Below are 13,763 nucleotides of genomic sequence, written 5' to 3'. Positions count from 1 at the left end.
TGCATGCTTGTTTAGTTGCATCATATTTCGGATCCAACTTGAACCTCAGCTATTGAAAAAGGAATGTGAGTCTTATTAGGAGGAAGCTAGAAAGTATGGGACAGAGCAAGACAATATTACTAATTGCGATGAATAACATTACTTACGGATAAATGGTCAAGGAAGGTGTTAAACTGGGTATTGTCTTTCTCATTCCTGTACTGGATCCACGTTGGGAGGATACGTGCATGATACCTAACGGCAACGACTGCCTCTGATACTAACTTGGCTGACTCTGTAGCATCACGTGGCCTTTTTAAACCCGCCTCAAAATGGATCTGCATTCTTCCTCCTTTAGATTTTGTTAATCTGTCAAGCATTATCCCTGATGTCTGTTTCCGCTTGCACCGTGGTGCTAGTTCAACAACGAATATGGAAAGTGTTAATGTACATCAAACTGTGAGAGTACATATAAAGGAGCATTCAACTGCAACTTGACTCGGTCAGGTACCATCTTGGTGTTGATGCTCATGAGGTTCATCTGATCTTGCCAAGTCCTATTGTGTCAGCAGTGCTTTGGAAGTAGTGTTAGGTGTGAGGGCAGCTTGGGAACTGGCCAGTTCCGGAGCAAACAAACGAGTAACCGGTTGAGATGCTGGTACAGTTGAAGAGGATGCTGCAGCCGGTGGAGCAGGTGATACTATGTCTGTAGATTTAGCCGGTGGACTTGGACCTTCTACTGCACTATAAGTACTAGCAGAATCTCGACGACATATCCTTTTCCGTTTCACCCGACGAGTAACATCACTCCCTACTATATTATTTTCCTTGCTCTTTTTTGACTTTGCCATGTCAAGATGTACCCACAACACAAATGAATAAAATCACTCTTCAGAACTCATTGATGCATGATACAGACAAGCAATACTTTGATGTAAGACAACCTTATGAGGATGGAATATGTAAGAAAAACAAGACGACATGACATATTCACAGCTACGATGTGCAAACTAAGCAGAAGGATTTTCAAGAAAATAGAAGTAATGCAAGTTAGACACCATGTGAAAGATGCAACCAATATTACTCTGCCCAGTTAAAAGTGTCTTGTCATAAGTGGCAATTCGAAAAATTAGAAGCAGTATAACGTAGAAATCAATGCAAGATGCAACCACTATCAAACTGCCATGTTAAAAGCGTCCAATCATGAGTGACTGATGCGGGATACACCACAGCAGTACTTTGATGTAAGAACATGGTATGATAGATAGATGAAGTGTATTCTAGACACAGAAAGCCGTGTCATATGCACATGTATAACGTATAAACTCAGCAAGTGCAGTTTAATAAAAATAGAAGAAATACAGGCTAGACAACATATGCAACATGAAACCAATTATCACACTGTGAACTTAGAGCAAGCGCCTGTGATGGTGGAGTACGGGAGATGAACTCATCATGTAGACTTGGGACTTCAACTTCATTAGCAATAGCAGTGGAAAATCTAAAGAGTCTCTGTTTGCGTCGGTGCGGAGGACCACCAACATCCCCTAACTTACTCTTTTCCTTCCTACTTTCTGATATTGCCTTATGAAGTCAAAACCACAAGAAGATAAATAAAATTAACTCTGCATAACTGGTTGATGCATGATACAGACGAACACTACTTTGATGTAAGGCAAGTGCAGGATAGGAGGATGAAATATATACAAAAAAGAGAGCGTTTCATATTCACACGTATGATAGGAGGATGGAATATGTATGAAAAAACAGTAACCGAAAGGCATTTCAACAAAATTAGAAGAAATGAAAGCTAGGCACCATATGAACATGCAACCAATATCACTCTGTCAGGTAAAAAGTGTCTCGTCGTAAGTGCCATTTCAAGAAATTAGAAGCAGTACAAGCTGCAAGACAATGCAAGATGCAACCTACATCACAGTCCCAAGTTAAATGTGTCTTATGGATAAGTGATCATTGCAGGTATAAATTTTAAGCTACGCAGATGCAATTCAACATAATCAGAAGCAATACAAACTAGATATCATACGGAAAACACAACCACATATAACAATTCCAGGTAAGAGCAATCACCTGTGATGGTGGAGTAGGGGAGATGTGCTCATCATGTACACGTATGTTCTAGAAACAGGAACATGTGTCATATTCACATATATTATGTGTAAAGTAAGCTGATGCAATTCAAGTTAGAAGCAATACAAGCTAGATATCATACGCAACTTGCAACCACATATAATAGTGCCAAGTTAGAGCAAGCACCTGTGATGGAGTAGGGGAGATGTGCTCATCATCTACACAGCTATGTTGACTGTCCAGCCTTTTGTTGTCTTGCGAATCTTGTTGGGAGGATGACAGAGTAGAATCTGTAGAGACCCCCTATTTGAGTTGCTCCGAAGGACCACCATCATCCACTGTCGGACTAATTTCCTTCAGCTGTAATGATTTTGCATTGTGAAGTCAAACCGATAAGAAAAAGGAATAAAATTCGCTCTTCAGAACTCATTTATGCATGATACTGACGAACACTACTCGGATGAAAGGCAAACACATGATGCGAGGATGGAATATGTATGAAAAACAGGATGGTGTGACATATTCACACCTATGATGTGGTAACTAAGCAGAAGACATTTCAACAAATTAGAAGCATTGCAAGCTGGACACCATATGAAAGACGCAACCAATATCACTCTGCCAAGTTCAAACTGTATGGCGTTTCAACAAATTAGAAGCAGTACATGCTATAAATCATATGCAAGACACAACCAATATCACAGTGGCGACTTAAAGGGGCCTTATCATAAGTGACTAATGCGGGATATGCAAGAATAGTAGTCTGATGTAGAAACAGGAACACATGTCATATTTACAGGCATTATGTGTAACTAGTCGTCAACCCGTGCATTCTCACGGGCTAGAGTATATTTTGTATAGATTTTTTTGTTTTATTTTGTAGTTATTATGCATGGTCCTATTTCTTATTTTGATTTATAAGTTTTGCAAGTTCATAGATATAATTTAGAAATCTATATTCAAATACCATATAATTGCAAATTAAAAATGTATTCAGAGTAAACTGTACACGTGAATACCAATAAAGGCTATATATTTAAATCCAAATATAAATAGGTATATGCATCAGCATTTTAGTCAACTGTAATCTCTTATGTAGAAAAAACCCAGCTAGCGCTACGTTTGGTTTACGTTATGGTGCTACTTTACTTCAGCACGTACTAGAGACTTTGCCTCTAGTTCATATTGCTCAGAGTTTATAATGAGTCTATTACGCAATTAAATACATTTTTATGTGGTACATGCATCAATTTGTGATATAGCTACACTTAATTATTTGTTGATTAATGCTACTACTATGATTAAGAGGCTGATATCTCACGTGAAATAGAAATTACTATACAGTAATTGCAAAAACTTATCCAGCCAAATTAAAATTGTAATCTAACTTAACTAATTACAATATATAATTAATATTGATAATTTGTATTGTGATCCTTGTATAAAAACTGCTACATACAATCGGATTTTGCTAGAAATGGAGCAACTATGTTATATCGATATCCTTACATGCGCCTTCTGAATATATCTACTTTGTGATTAGTGATTAACAAAAATGAGAGGAGGTTCCCACAATTATTATGCATTAATTTAAATTTCCACTGAAAGAAATTTTGTAAGAAATAAAATAGATTTGAAAAAGTAAAATTAGAGGAAGAAATAGACTGCTTTACATGTCCTTAAATGTTTACTCGAAGTCTATGCAATACTGAAACAAATTGATCATACATGCAGTAAATACAATATAAGTGGCTTAGTACTTTCAATAATTAGTAAGTTAACATGGCAGATAATATATATGCTGTAAGCAGCAAATTAGTAAAGAATTAATTAGTGCAATACACCAAACATTGCATCTGTGTGAATCCCTGCGGCATTGGTGTTGAGATAAAAAAATAAGCGTCATATGTAGTAACATTAAGAAAATTAATTCTTCACTTGACTTACCACAACATTTGAATACATTACCTAGATGGATAGCAAGATTAAGCTGTAAAACTTCCGCAAAACCCTCTGTTTTGAACTGAGAGTAATCAAATTCCTCGTGATGTATGCATACCCGATCTAACTTCTCTGCTGCATATGATCAAATAAGATAACATAATTACAATGGACTGCTGCTCTCGCGCTCTGTTTGAAATTTTGTCACGTGCATCCTTATTTGCGTACTTAAAATCAAAATATCAAATCCAGGCAGCAATAATTTCCCTCTTCCTGCCTCAATCACTTTTTCGAATTAAACTAAAACCCGGCCGCCATGTCATTTTTTGTTGGGAAAGTCTGGCATTAAACGAACTAGCCGTCAACCCGTGCAACTGCACGGGCTAGCTATATCTTTATGCACATAATACCACAATAACTAAAAGATTAGACACAACTCAACTTATTAATCTATCATCATTGAGATCCTATTATGTCATTTTTCATTAGTGAATTTTCATATTTGGAAGTTTAATAGAATGTATATATGGTCCGAAACTATGTATAACAAATGTAGGGGCTTATAAATTTTGTCAACAATCAAGACGGAATCCAATTATTGTTATACGTGGAAATATTGTTTAAATAAGAATGCTTCCAGTTATATCTTTATGGATGTTTTTTTCATCGTTATAGTGCTCCCCTAAAAAATGCATCGCATTGCTAAAGACCATGTGAAAGAAAGTGCAGCAAAGTTTATTTTCATCTACTGTAGAAGTAAGATTGTTTTCTTTTTCATTCACAAAAAGAGCTTTTTGTTGTGGAAAACAATAATGGTGATCAAATTACTTATAGCCTGAAGTTCAAGAAGGATTCTGCTTTGGCTGAAATCTTTTTTACATGTATAATATCGTTATCAATACACAAACATTAAAACATCAACAATTTTTTATACCTTCACACTTTGAGACTATTGTTTTGGATGCAATACATGTGTGCAACCAATCCAGTAACATGCGTTTCTTAATTATCAATGGACTGGTAGAGAGAAAGTCTTCAAGATTTTTTTTTCAAAATATTCATTTAGAAAAAAGACAATTCACCAATGAATAAGAAATGTAAAAGGCAACTTGAATTTTTAATGTTGAATTTGGTTCTTTGGCATCTAATTGTTTATCATACCAACAACAAATGATCAAATCAAAGTTTCTATGCTGAAGTAATAGGCCGCTTTTAGAACCGCTGCTTTCGAATTATTTATAACTTCTCTCTGCCCTGTTTGGCTCATTCTGACGAATGTCCATCTTTGGGTAACCTTTGAAAAATACAACAATTATGCATACGTTGCAACAAAAACTCCTATTACTTTTTTCCTCTTCTTTTTTCTATGAACTTAAAGTACAATTACACAATTATGTATATATATTGCATTAGTTGCTCCATTTACCATTTTTTTCTAACGAAATATAGAATATGGTAATCAACAATATGAATAATGGTTTCAAATGTGTTGACATAGTATACCAAAGGAAGGCTTTCATATATGGCGATCAAGAAACTGGAAAGAAACAACATTAGATTCTTCCGTTAAATTTTGATTGTTCTGATGTAGATTTGGTACCAATTCCTATAGCATAACAACAATTTTAGTGTCAATGCCGAAAACAACTTCCGAAATCTGGATGTACAAACAAATTAGGAACCTGCAGAGGTGATTTTTGTTGTGCCCCTAATGAACCGAGAACAAACTGAAGCAACCTGAATAATCGTGAATTAAATTTGATTCCAGCAAGAAGAGAGGTGCATAGCACGGATACTTGATCACACCTTGTTACTCTTTGTTGAATACTATTCCCTCTCTCAAGTAATCATCAGGAGATTAATGTCAGTACGAATCCATGTTCTCCACCTCCAGCTTGCACTTATAATAAAATATAGTAGAGTGCCTACAGGGAAGAGAGACAATGTAAGCTGATTAGAAACAATCCGGCAGAGCATACCTACACATTTATAGATTGTTGTCTTAGCTGCAACACCTGTGTGTGGCCACTCCAGTAGCATATGATTGTCAATTATAAAGAGAGAGAGGAAGTCTTCGATATTCCCTTCAAAATATTGATTTAGCAAAACATAATTCACAAATGAATAAGAAATATAAAACGCCACCCAATGTTTTACTGGTCAATTTGGTTATTTGGCTTCTGAGTGTTGATGATAGCAAAAAAATAGGATCAGATCAAAGCATCTATGTTGAGGTAATATGCTGCTTCTAAAACTGGTGTTTTGAAAATATTTAGAACTTCCTTCCGTTATCTATGGATCATCTTGACGAATGCCAATCTTGCCAACATTTTTAGAATAAAAAAATCTGCATTAACACAACAGAAACTACTATTACTTTTTTTTAATCTTCTTGCTGTTAGAAACAGATAATACAACTACAAAACTATGTAAACCTATTGCCTTAGTCGTTCCTTTTACTTTCCATTTGGGCTAATGAATAAAATATAGTATTTTGAACACTGGTGTGAAAGGTATTGGTATAGTATGGCAAATGATGGTGTTCATATATGTGGCTCTTATTAAGAAACTTGAAAGCAAGAAAATTACCTCCTTCCGTTTAAATTTGTATTGTTCCAATGCAGATTTGGTACCAATTCATGTAGAATACCAACAATTTCTGTGCAGTTTCAACAGCAGCTTATAAAATCAGGATGTACAAACAAATTACGATCCTGGTCAAGTGTTTATGTTGTTCCCATACAAACCAAGAGCCAACTGAAAGAACATGAATAGTCATTAATTAAATTTTGTCGCTGAAAACACAGAGGTGGATTGCACCTATACTTGATCGCCCCATGTTAATCTTTGTTGAATATTCTTCTATATCTCAAGCAATTTCATCATGTAGATTAATATAACTATGGATCCTTGTCGTTCGCCAACGTCCAGCTCATAGCTCATAGTCGGCGTGGAGACGTGGAACGCCAAGGATCGATGGCTGGAACGCGGCCCCAGTTTTTAGGTTCTCGATCCCAATTGATTGACCTCTGAACTGAAAACGTACCAGGAATCCATGGTTGTCCGCCCTCTGCATCTTCAAAAGCAATGGTTGATGTTGATTATCAGTTCTTACGTGATGCATCATGCGAAGATGGACCGTCGGAACTGCATGCAGTCCAGCGCTCCCGCACCCCACGTCCGAGTCGCCAAGAAAACCAGAGCCGCAAGACTGCGGCCAATCTTCCGTGGCGCCTCAGCTAGATGAAATCAGGAGGAAGACGACCGTGATTTTGGTAGGAATCCCGAGTAATTTGTTGCTACATTAAATTCTTTTCAGCGGCATGTATTTCGATCCACAGCCGAGGCGCCAAGAAAACCCGAGCCGCGAGACTACGGAAGGCTAGTACTGCAGCCAATTTTCCGTGGGGTCTCAGGTAGATGCAAATAAGGAGGAAGACGACCGATTTTGATAGGAGCCCGAGTGATTTGTGGCTACATTAAACTCTTTTCAGCGGCATGTATTTCGATTTTCCCCGTTCAGCCACGACCTTCCAAGTATGAAGTTATGGAACTTAATAATTTCTATCCCCTGAAATTTCTCATGTACGTGATGCTTACCTTCCATGTAAAATCTGAAGAAAATAAATAATTAAAGAACCAAATCTAGAGAAAACTAACCAGAACAGTACGGGAGACGCCATCACGTCTTCGTTGTGGGATGGCACACCGTCTTGTATTGAGAAAACTGACCAGAAGGATACGGGAGATGCCATCACGTCTCCATTGTGGGATGGCACAGCTTCTTGTCATATTTGAGTTGATGCCATCTGACTAAGAAAACCTAGCGATTGGAATAGTCGAGTAGTCTACGAAGAAAGGTTGCGTGGAGCTAGAGGAGGGTAGGAGTCCACGAGATAGAGGAGGGCCGAGTAGCCCAGGAAGAAAGGTTGCGTTGAGATGTTTTTTTCACAACTAAGCAATATTATTATGCGGGTTGATCTAGACCGTGAAAATCTGGCTCCACGAGATTAACGGCTCGTAAATTCTAATTAATGTGATAATTTCTACGAAGTCTGTAATTAGTATAGGTATAGAGGTATAGATAGATAGGTAGATTGAATTATTATTCATGACACAGGACAATTCCGTAATGACATGTGGTCAACAGTCTACTTCTCCAATTGTTGATGTTGCTTTTTCCCCAGCTGCGTGCTTACCTCTGGACACTGGCTGGTCGTGCGCTAATGATATTCAAGTCTACCTCGTGAGCTGGATTCTTGTTTCCCAAGTGAAGGAGAATAACGCCAACATATCGCTGCATCTCCTTGTTATTTTATTCACTATGAACGACCCCATGTGGCATATTGATATCGACCGAAGAGTCCATATATAAGACCATGCTGTCAAGCAGACATACAATCCTGTTTTGTAAGAATCTAGCTCACGCCCTCTTAAGATAGTTTTCCACCATGAGACTTTGTTAGTTTTTCTACATCTCTTCCAAGAATCGTAGAGCATCCTGCTGGTTGTCACTGCTACTTTTACCTATAATTTTTTTATCAGAATGCATTAATGCATCAAGCAACCACCAACTAAGATTTGTTTATCAATTGATTTTTCATCTCAAACAGAAGCAAAGACTTTGCAAAGAACAAACATTAAGGCGATAGTCAGTCGGCCCGTTCGCTCTCCTTGTTTTCTTCGTGTAAGGCATTCTTGCAATTTCATTGTCATACTTTTCCAATTTGATGTGCATGGGTTGCCTCCATTGACCCTTGTTGTGAACTAATTGATCTAATCTCAGTAACTATGGAAGTTTTATGAGAAATCACAAAAAGAAACTTCGTGAGATTGCAGGTAGACCCAAAGAGACCTTCGTAATCAATACATGCATGCACATGAACTTGTGGCGGTCATTAGTACATCAAGAATCTTGAGGTGGTACGGAGTCCTATGCAAGGTAATCCGTCACTGCATCGGTGGCACAACTTTCATGTGGTGCCGTATGCCTGTGCAGCCACTACATAGTACAGACGTACGGAAGTGAAACAACCTATAGCTGTTTTACGGTGAGAAAAGAGTGGCAGTGAGAAAATTGCCTGCATGAGGGACCGAGTGTTGTAGGCGTGGGACTTCCCTTAGCATGATGAAGGACTGGGCTAGGACTCATTGTGTTGTCGGCGCACAATCTACAGGCGTGAATTAAACATATAAAGGATGAGCTAATGCGCCCAACTAGCGGCACCAGCCACGTCTCCTTTTATTCGTCCCCTCGCTCGCTTCCTCCTCCCGATCCCGCAGATCCCTAGCCGCCTTCTCCCGCAGCACCTCAGCTGCCTCCTCTCGCTCTCCACCCAGCCGCCTACTCCCTCTCGCCCAGCGCGGACGGCCTCCTAGCCGCCTCCTTCTCTTCCTCTTCCTCTTCCTCAACGTAGCCCCTCCACCTCCCTCCTCCGTCGATGGCGCCTGGTTCAGATCGGGCTCAGGTCGTCTCCGCTGGGTGGACATTTGGAAGCGGTGCGTCTCCTCCACCCTCTGGCTGCCGCCGTTGACGGCCAGTATTCACGGTTGGGCTGGAGGAGCAGGGGCAGGGGAGGCCTGCGGTGGGGGAAGGAGCAGCAAGGCCAGAGCCGAGGAGAAGCCGACGGCGGCCGTAGTGCTCCCATCTCGGTGAGCAAGCCGGCCCTGGTTCGTGAACGAGCCCAACCGTTCTTCCCTCCAGTCCGTGCTTGGTTCGTCTTCCCGTCCCCTTTCACCTTCTGACTCTTGTGGTAGCGCCCAACTCCGCTGATGTGTGCTGAGGAACACCAGCTCAGAATTTTTTCTTTCACGCTGCCGTCTAAAGCACCAGCTCGGTATCTGCAGGTATGGTAGCTTCTCCACCCCCTCTCTTCTTTGATAGTGATTTTTTTTGTTGCTGTTGTTGCAGAAACAACCAAAACATGCTTGAGATTTCAGTAAAAATGGATTTCGTTTTACTGTGTTTGCTCTAAAAAATTGTTCTGGCCATTTCAGTGGGGATGCAGTGGAGGACCGGTTTTCCAGAGAGAGAGAGAGAGAGAGAGAGAGAGAGAGAGAGAGAGAGAGAGAGAGAGAGAGAGAGAGAGAGAGAGAGAGAGAGAGAGAGAGAGAGAGAGAGAGAGAGAGAGAGAGAGAGAGAGAGAGAGAGAGAGAGAGAGAGAGAGAGAGAGAGAGAGAGAGAGAGAGAGAGAGAGAGAGAGAGAGAGAGAGAGAGAGAGAGAGAGAGAGAGAGAGAGAGAGAGAGAGAGAGAGAGAGAGAGAGAGAGAGAGAGAGAGAGAGAGAGAGAGAGAGAGAGAGAGAGAGAGAGAGAGAGAGAGAGAGAGAGAGAGAGAGAGAGAGAGAGAGAGAGAGAGAGAGAGAGAGAGAGAGAGAGAGAGAGAGAGAGAGAGAGAGAGAGAGAGATGTATGCAAATCCAAGAAAAAGAGGAGAACAGATACATTTTTCTTGAGTCCTCATTGTAACTGTTGCATTTTCAGATCTTCCATCTCTTTCCGTGTGTGCATAATTGACCAGACAACATGGTGACCTATCCCCAACTGAATTAGCTCTTACCTTTCCTTAGAGAGGTTGCCAAGGAAAAACGTGGATCGAGTTTGTCGAGCAGGGAATGGAGTTGATTTGATATTATCTTTTGCGCGCTCGATTAATGGCACTTGCAAGCTGAAAAGAAAATATCATAAAGAGCCTTCTAATTTTTGTCGTTATTTGTCCTAATATATTAACGGGTGTTTAGATGACCACATAGGAAAGAATCAATTGGTGAGAGGCTTAATAATATAGTTATAGCGCGTCATACATTTATTTCCAGAATTGGGATATGGAGCCTTAGGCTAATGCACGTTGGCCACTCTAACCATTGTGACTCAAATGGACAGGTTCCATAAATAATTGACAGACCTCATGTACTGGTGGTTAGTAAACCAATTACTTAGATTGACAGATAATTGAACATCTTCAACATATATCTCTCTGTTGTGTGTATGTGTCTCTTATGCCTCATATCATTTATGAGAAAATATTTTGAATTCGCCCTTTGACGTCCCCTTTCAGTTTATCATAGCATCATTGTAGTTTAGTTTCAAATGAAATAAATTGGCATTTCGTTGTGACCATGTGTTTCTGTTCTGTTTTTTAGTTTGTCATGCGGCTGTTGATTACATATGGTGATACTGGTGCAAAGGGTGCCCTAAAAGATGATCATGTTCTTGCATCAGCGAAATGTCAGGTGTAGTGTTTTTTTCTTTCCTTTTTTCCTTTATCTGATTAGCAAGTTCTCTCATCTATCAAAAGAAGAACAACAATAAAGCAAGTAAACTGTTTTTTGCTTACTAAAATGTCTTCTATCGAGGCATATTATGACTGAAGTACAATTTATGATTTACCTTACTTTCGGCTTTTTTAAGGCCTTAGCAGAACTTCTACCTTCTTTAGCAAATGATGGTTACCGAGTTCTTATGTTCAGCCAGTGGACCACAATGTTTATATCATTGACTCATCCATATCGAATGTGTAGTAGGATGGCTAGAATTTTACCCAATAAGCTTAAAAGACAGTGAGCAAGTACAGGTATGTTACCATAGAACACGTAGATTGATCCAATGTTGCCATCCATCAAAGTTTGTATTAGGCAGATAGTCTCTTTGAGCAGCTAATTACAACATTGTAAATTTCTGTTTGGTTCAGCATTCTTTTGAGTTTTCATGAGATATTCTGTTAGGAATAGCAGGTAATAGAGGTTGGAATTTGGAACTGATCTCCTTGCTAGCGCAATCAACAAATATAATAAGTGGCTCCCATGCTTGTTCGTGAATCTTCTATGTACAATACGCACCTGTACCAATTTCCCCTGCTACATTTGAGATTTTTGTTTTATGCGTGTGGCTCATGTTGGCGCACTCGTCCATCGTCCTTATCTCATTAGCTATATCATTTCGATGAAGGTATATATTTGCCGCCTATTGATATTTCAGTCCACTTTTAACACACATTTTGCATTATCTGTTCTGTTCTAGGAGCTCAAGCGAAGGGTGAGTTATGTTTCAGTGCTTGTTTCTCCTTATGTTGTTGATCTGAAGTATTCCTTGCTATGTCGCTTCAGATTAAGAACCCTGCACAGCTAGATGCTGCTCTGTCGTTTCTTACTAATACATTTTTAAGAAGCATGTGGTGTAGGTATGTTTTCGCAATCAGAATACGGTTATCAGATTATATGCTTCTGCAAATTATAAATCATGTATGCACATTCACTGACTGTACACTAAAAATTTCTAACACTAATTTGATAATGTGGTATTTGGATCTTCTCATTGGAAATTTTAAAAGTTATTCAGTAAATTAAAATGAGCATTTGCTTTGTTCTCCTAATCTGGAGCTTTCATGAGCTTTTCAGTGATCAGTTGGGATCATTTTCCCAATAGCACCCAGTTAGATCTTGTTTGGGTTGACCTCTCCTGACCTCCTCGTAGGTTCCCGGTCTGGAGCGGGAGGGGCGGAAGCCGGCGAGGCCAACCTCCCCTTTAGACGCAGGTGCTCTCCCTCTCCCTTCTGTGCCCTCTCTCTCTTCCCTGACCCTCTCGATGGCCAGAGGTTTGGTTTTGGTTTTGCTCCAAGGAGACGGAGGTTTGGTTTTGGTCCTACTCTACATTCACTGCTATTACCTGCACTTTGCCACTCATGGATGCTTTTTGTTTATTTTTTATGCATGTGTGCTGTCGGTGACAGGAGAGCAAGTCCCTCAAGTTCGTGAGAAATCCACTCTCAACTTGTTAACATAGGGGTAAGCCATCGAGTCATACATACACCCCTTACTCATTTCTTTTACACTTACTGTATGTGAAGCGATACAATTTGTTAGTAGATAAATATCAAAGTACCAAAGGAGTTAACTTATTCCCGGAAACACTGCTCAATGGAATAAGCTCTGTAACTTTTATTTAGCATATCATACAGACAAGTATACTGATATTATATTAGGACATAATGACGGATAACATAACACTTATTTTTAACTGCATACATAGCATGGTCTTGTCATATCTTCTTATGTTGTATCTATTATTCATGTACATACTCTATGTGGTATTCACATGGTTGTGTCGCCATTGACTTCCTTGTAGGTGCTCAAAAGGAGAAGCACTCAATAGGAGAAGCAGGAGTAGCTGAGCATTCGCCTTCTCTCCCAGTCCCCTACTCACAGAGCTTCTCGTTTTGTTTTTGTAGATTTGGTTTCTCTGTGTCTACAGGTTGTTTGATGAAAATCCAAAAAGGCTGACATGAGAAAATTAATCTATGCAAGTCATGTGATTTTATTTTTCTATAATTTAGTTCCACACTGGTGGAAAAAGGGCCTTTGGTCGCGGTTCGAAACTGCCATTAGTCGCGGTTGCGCAACCGCGACAGAACGGGCGCGACTAAAGGCCCCCCCCCCTTTAGTCGCGGTTGCTTAAGAACCGCGACTAAAGGCCCGTCCACGTGGGCGCCAGGTGGCCGTCGGGGCGGAGGACCTTTAGTCGCGGTTCTTCTGGCCAACCGCGACTAAAGGCCGCCGCAGGTTTAGGGTTTTAGCCCCCCCCCCTTAAACCTGTTTTCTGTTTAATTTGTATTGTTTTATTTTTTTTGTGCTTTATTTTAATTTTGAAGGAGTTTCATATATTCTACGGTACTACATACATGCATATGAATGTACAATTTCAAATAAATTTGAAATTAGAACCAAAAAGAATTCAAGAGGAATATACAATATATATT

At 39.7% G+C, this 13,763-nt stretch overlaps 2 long non-coding RNA genes across 2 annotated transcripts; one reads left to right on the top strand and one right to left on the bottom strand.

Annotated features, from left to right (window-relative positions):
• Nucleotides 1-5,820: 5,820 nt before the first annotated feature.
• LOC123095686 (uncharacterized) lies at nt 5,821-7,776 on the bottom strand. The gene is made up of 3 exons (XR_006446288.1): nt 6,601-7,776; nt 6,027-6,095; nt 5,821-5,936 (listed from the first exon to the last, which is right to left on the bottom strand). It is a non-coding gene; the product is annotated as an uncharacterized lncRNA (long non-coding RNA).
• Nucleotides 7,777-11,908: 4,132 nt separating this feature from the next.
• On the top strand, nt 11,909-13,302 carry LOC123095682 (uncharacterized). The gene is made up of 4 exons (XR_006446287.1): nt 11,909-11,956; nt 12,115-12,188; nt 12,482-12,792; nt 13,133-13,302. It is a non-coding gene; the product is annotated as an uncharacterized lncRNA (long non-coding RNA).
• Nucleotides 13,303-13,763: the final 461 nt, after the last annotated feature.

The sequence above is a fragment of the Triticum aestivum genome, chromosome 1B, assembly GCF_018294505.1.
Source record: "Triticum aestivum cultivar Chinese Spring chromosome 1B, IWGSC CS RefSeq v2.1, whole genome shotgun sequence".
NCBI classification, from domain to species: domain Eukaryota; kingdom Viridiplantae; phylum Streptophyta; class Magnoliopsida; order Poales; family Poaceae; genus Triticum; species Triticum aestivum.
Note: the sequence above shows the minus strand (reverse complement) of the source record. Positions and strands in the feature narration are given on the sequence as shown.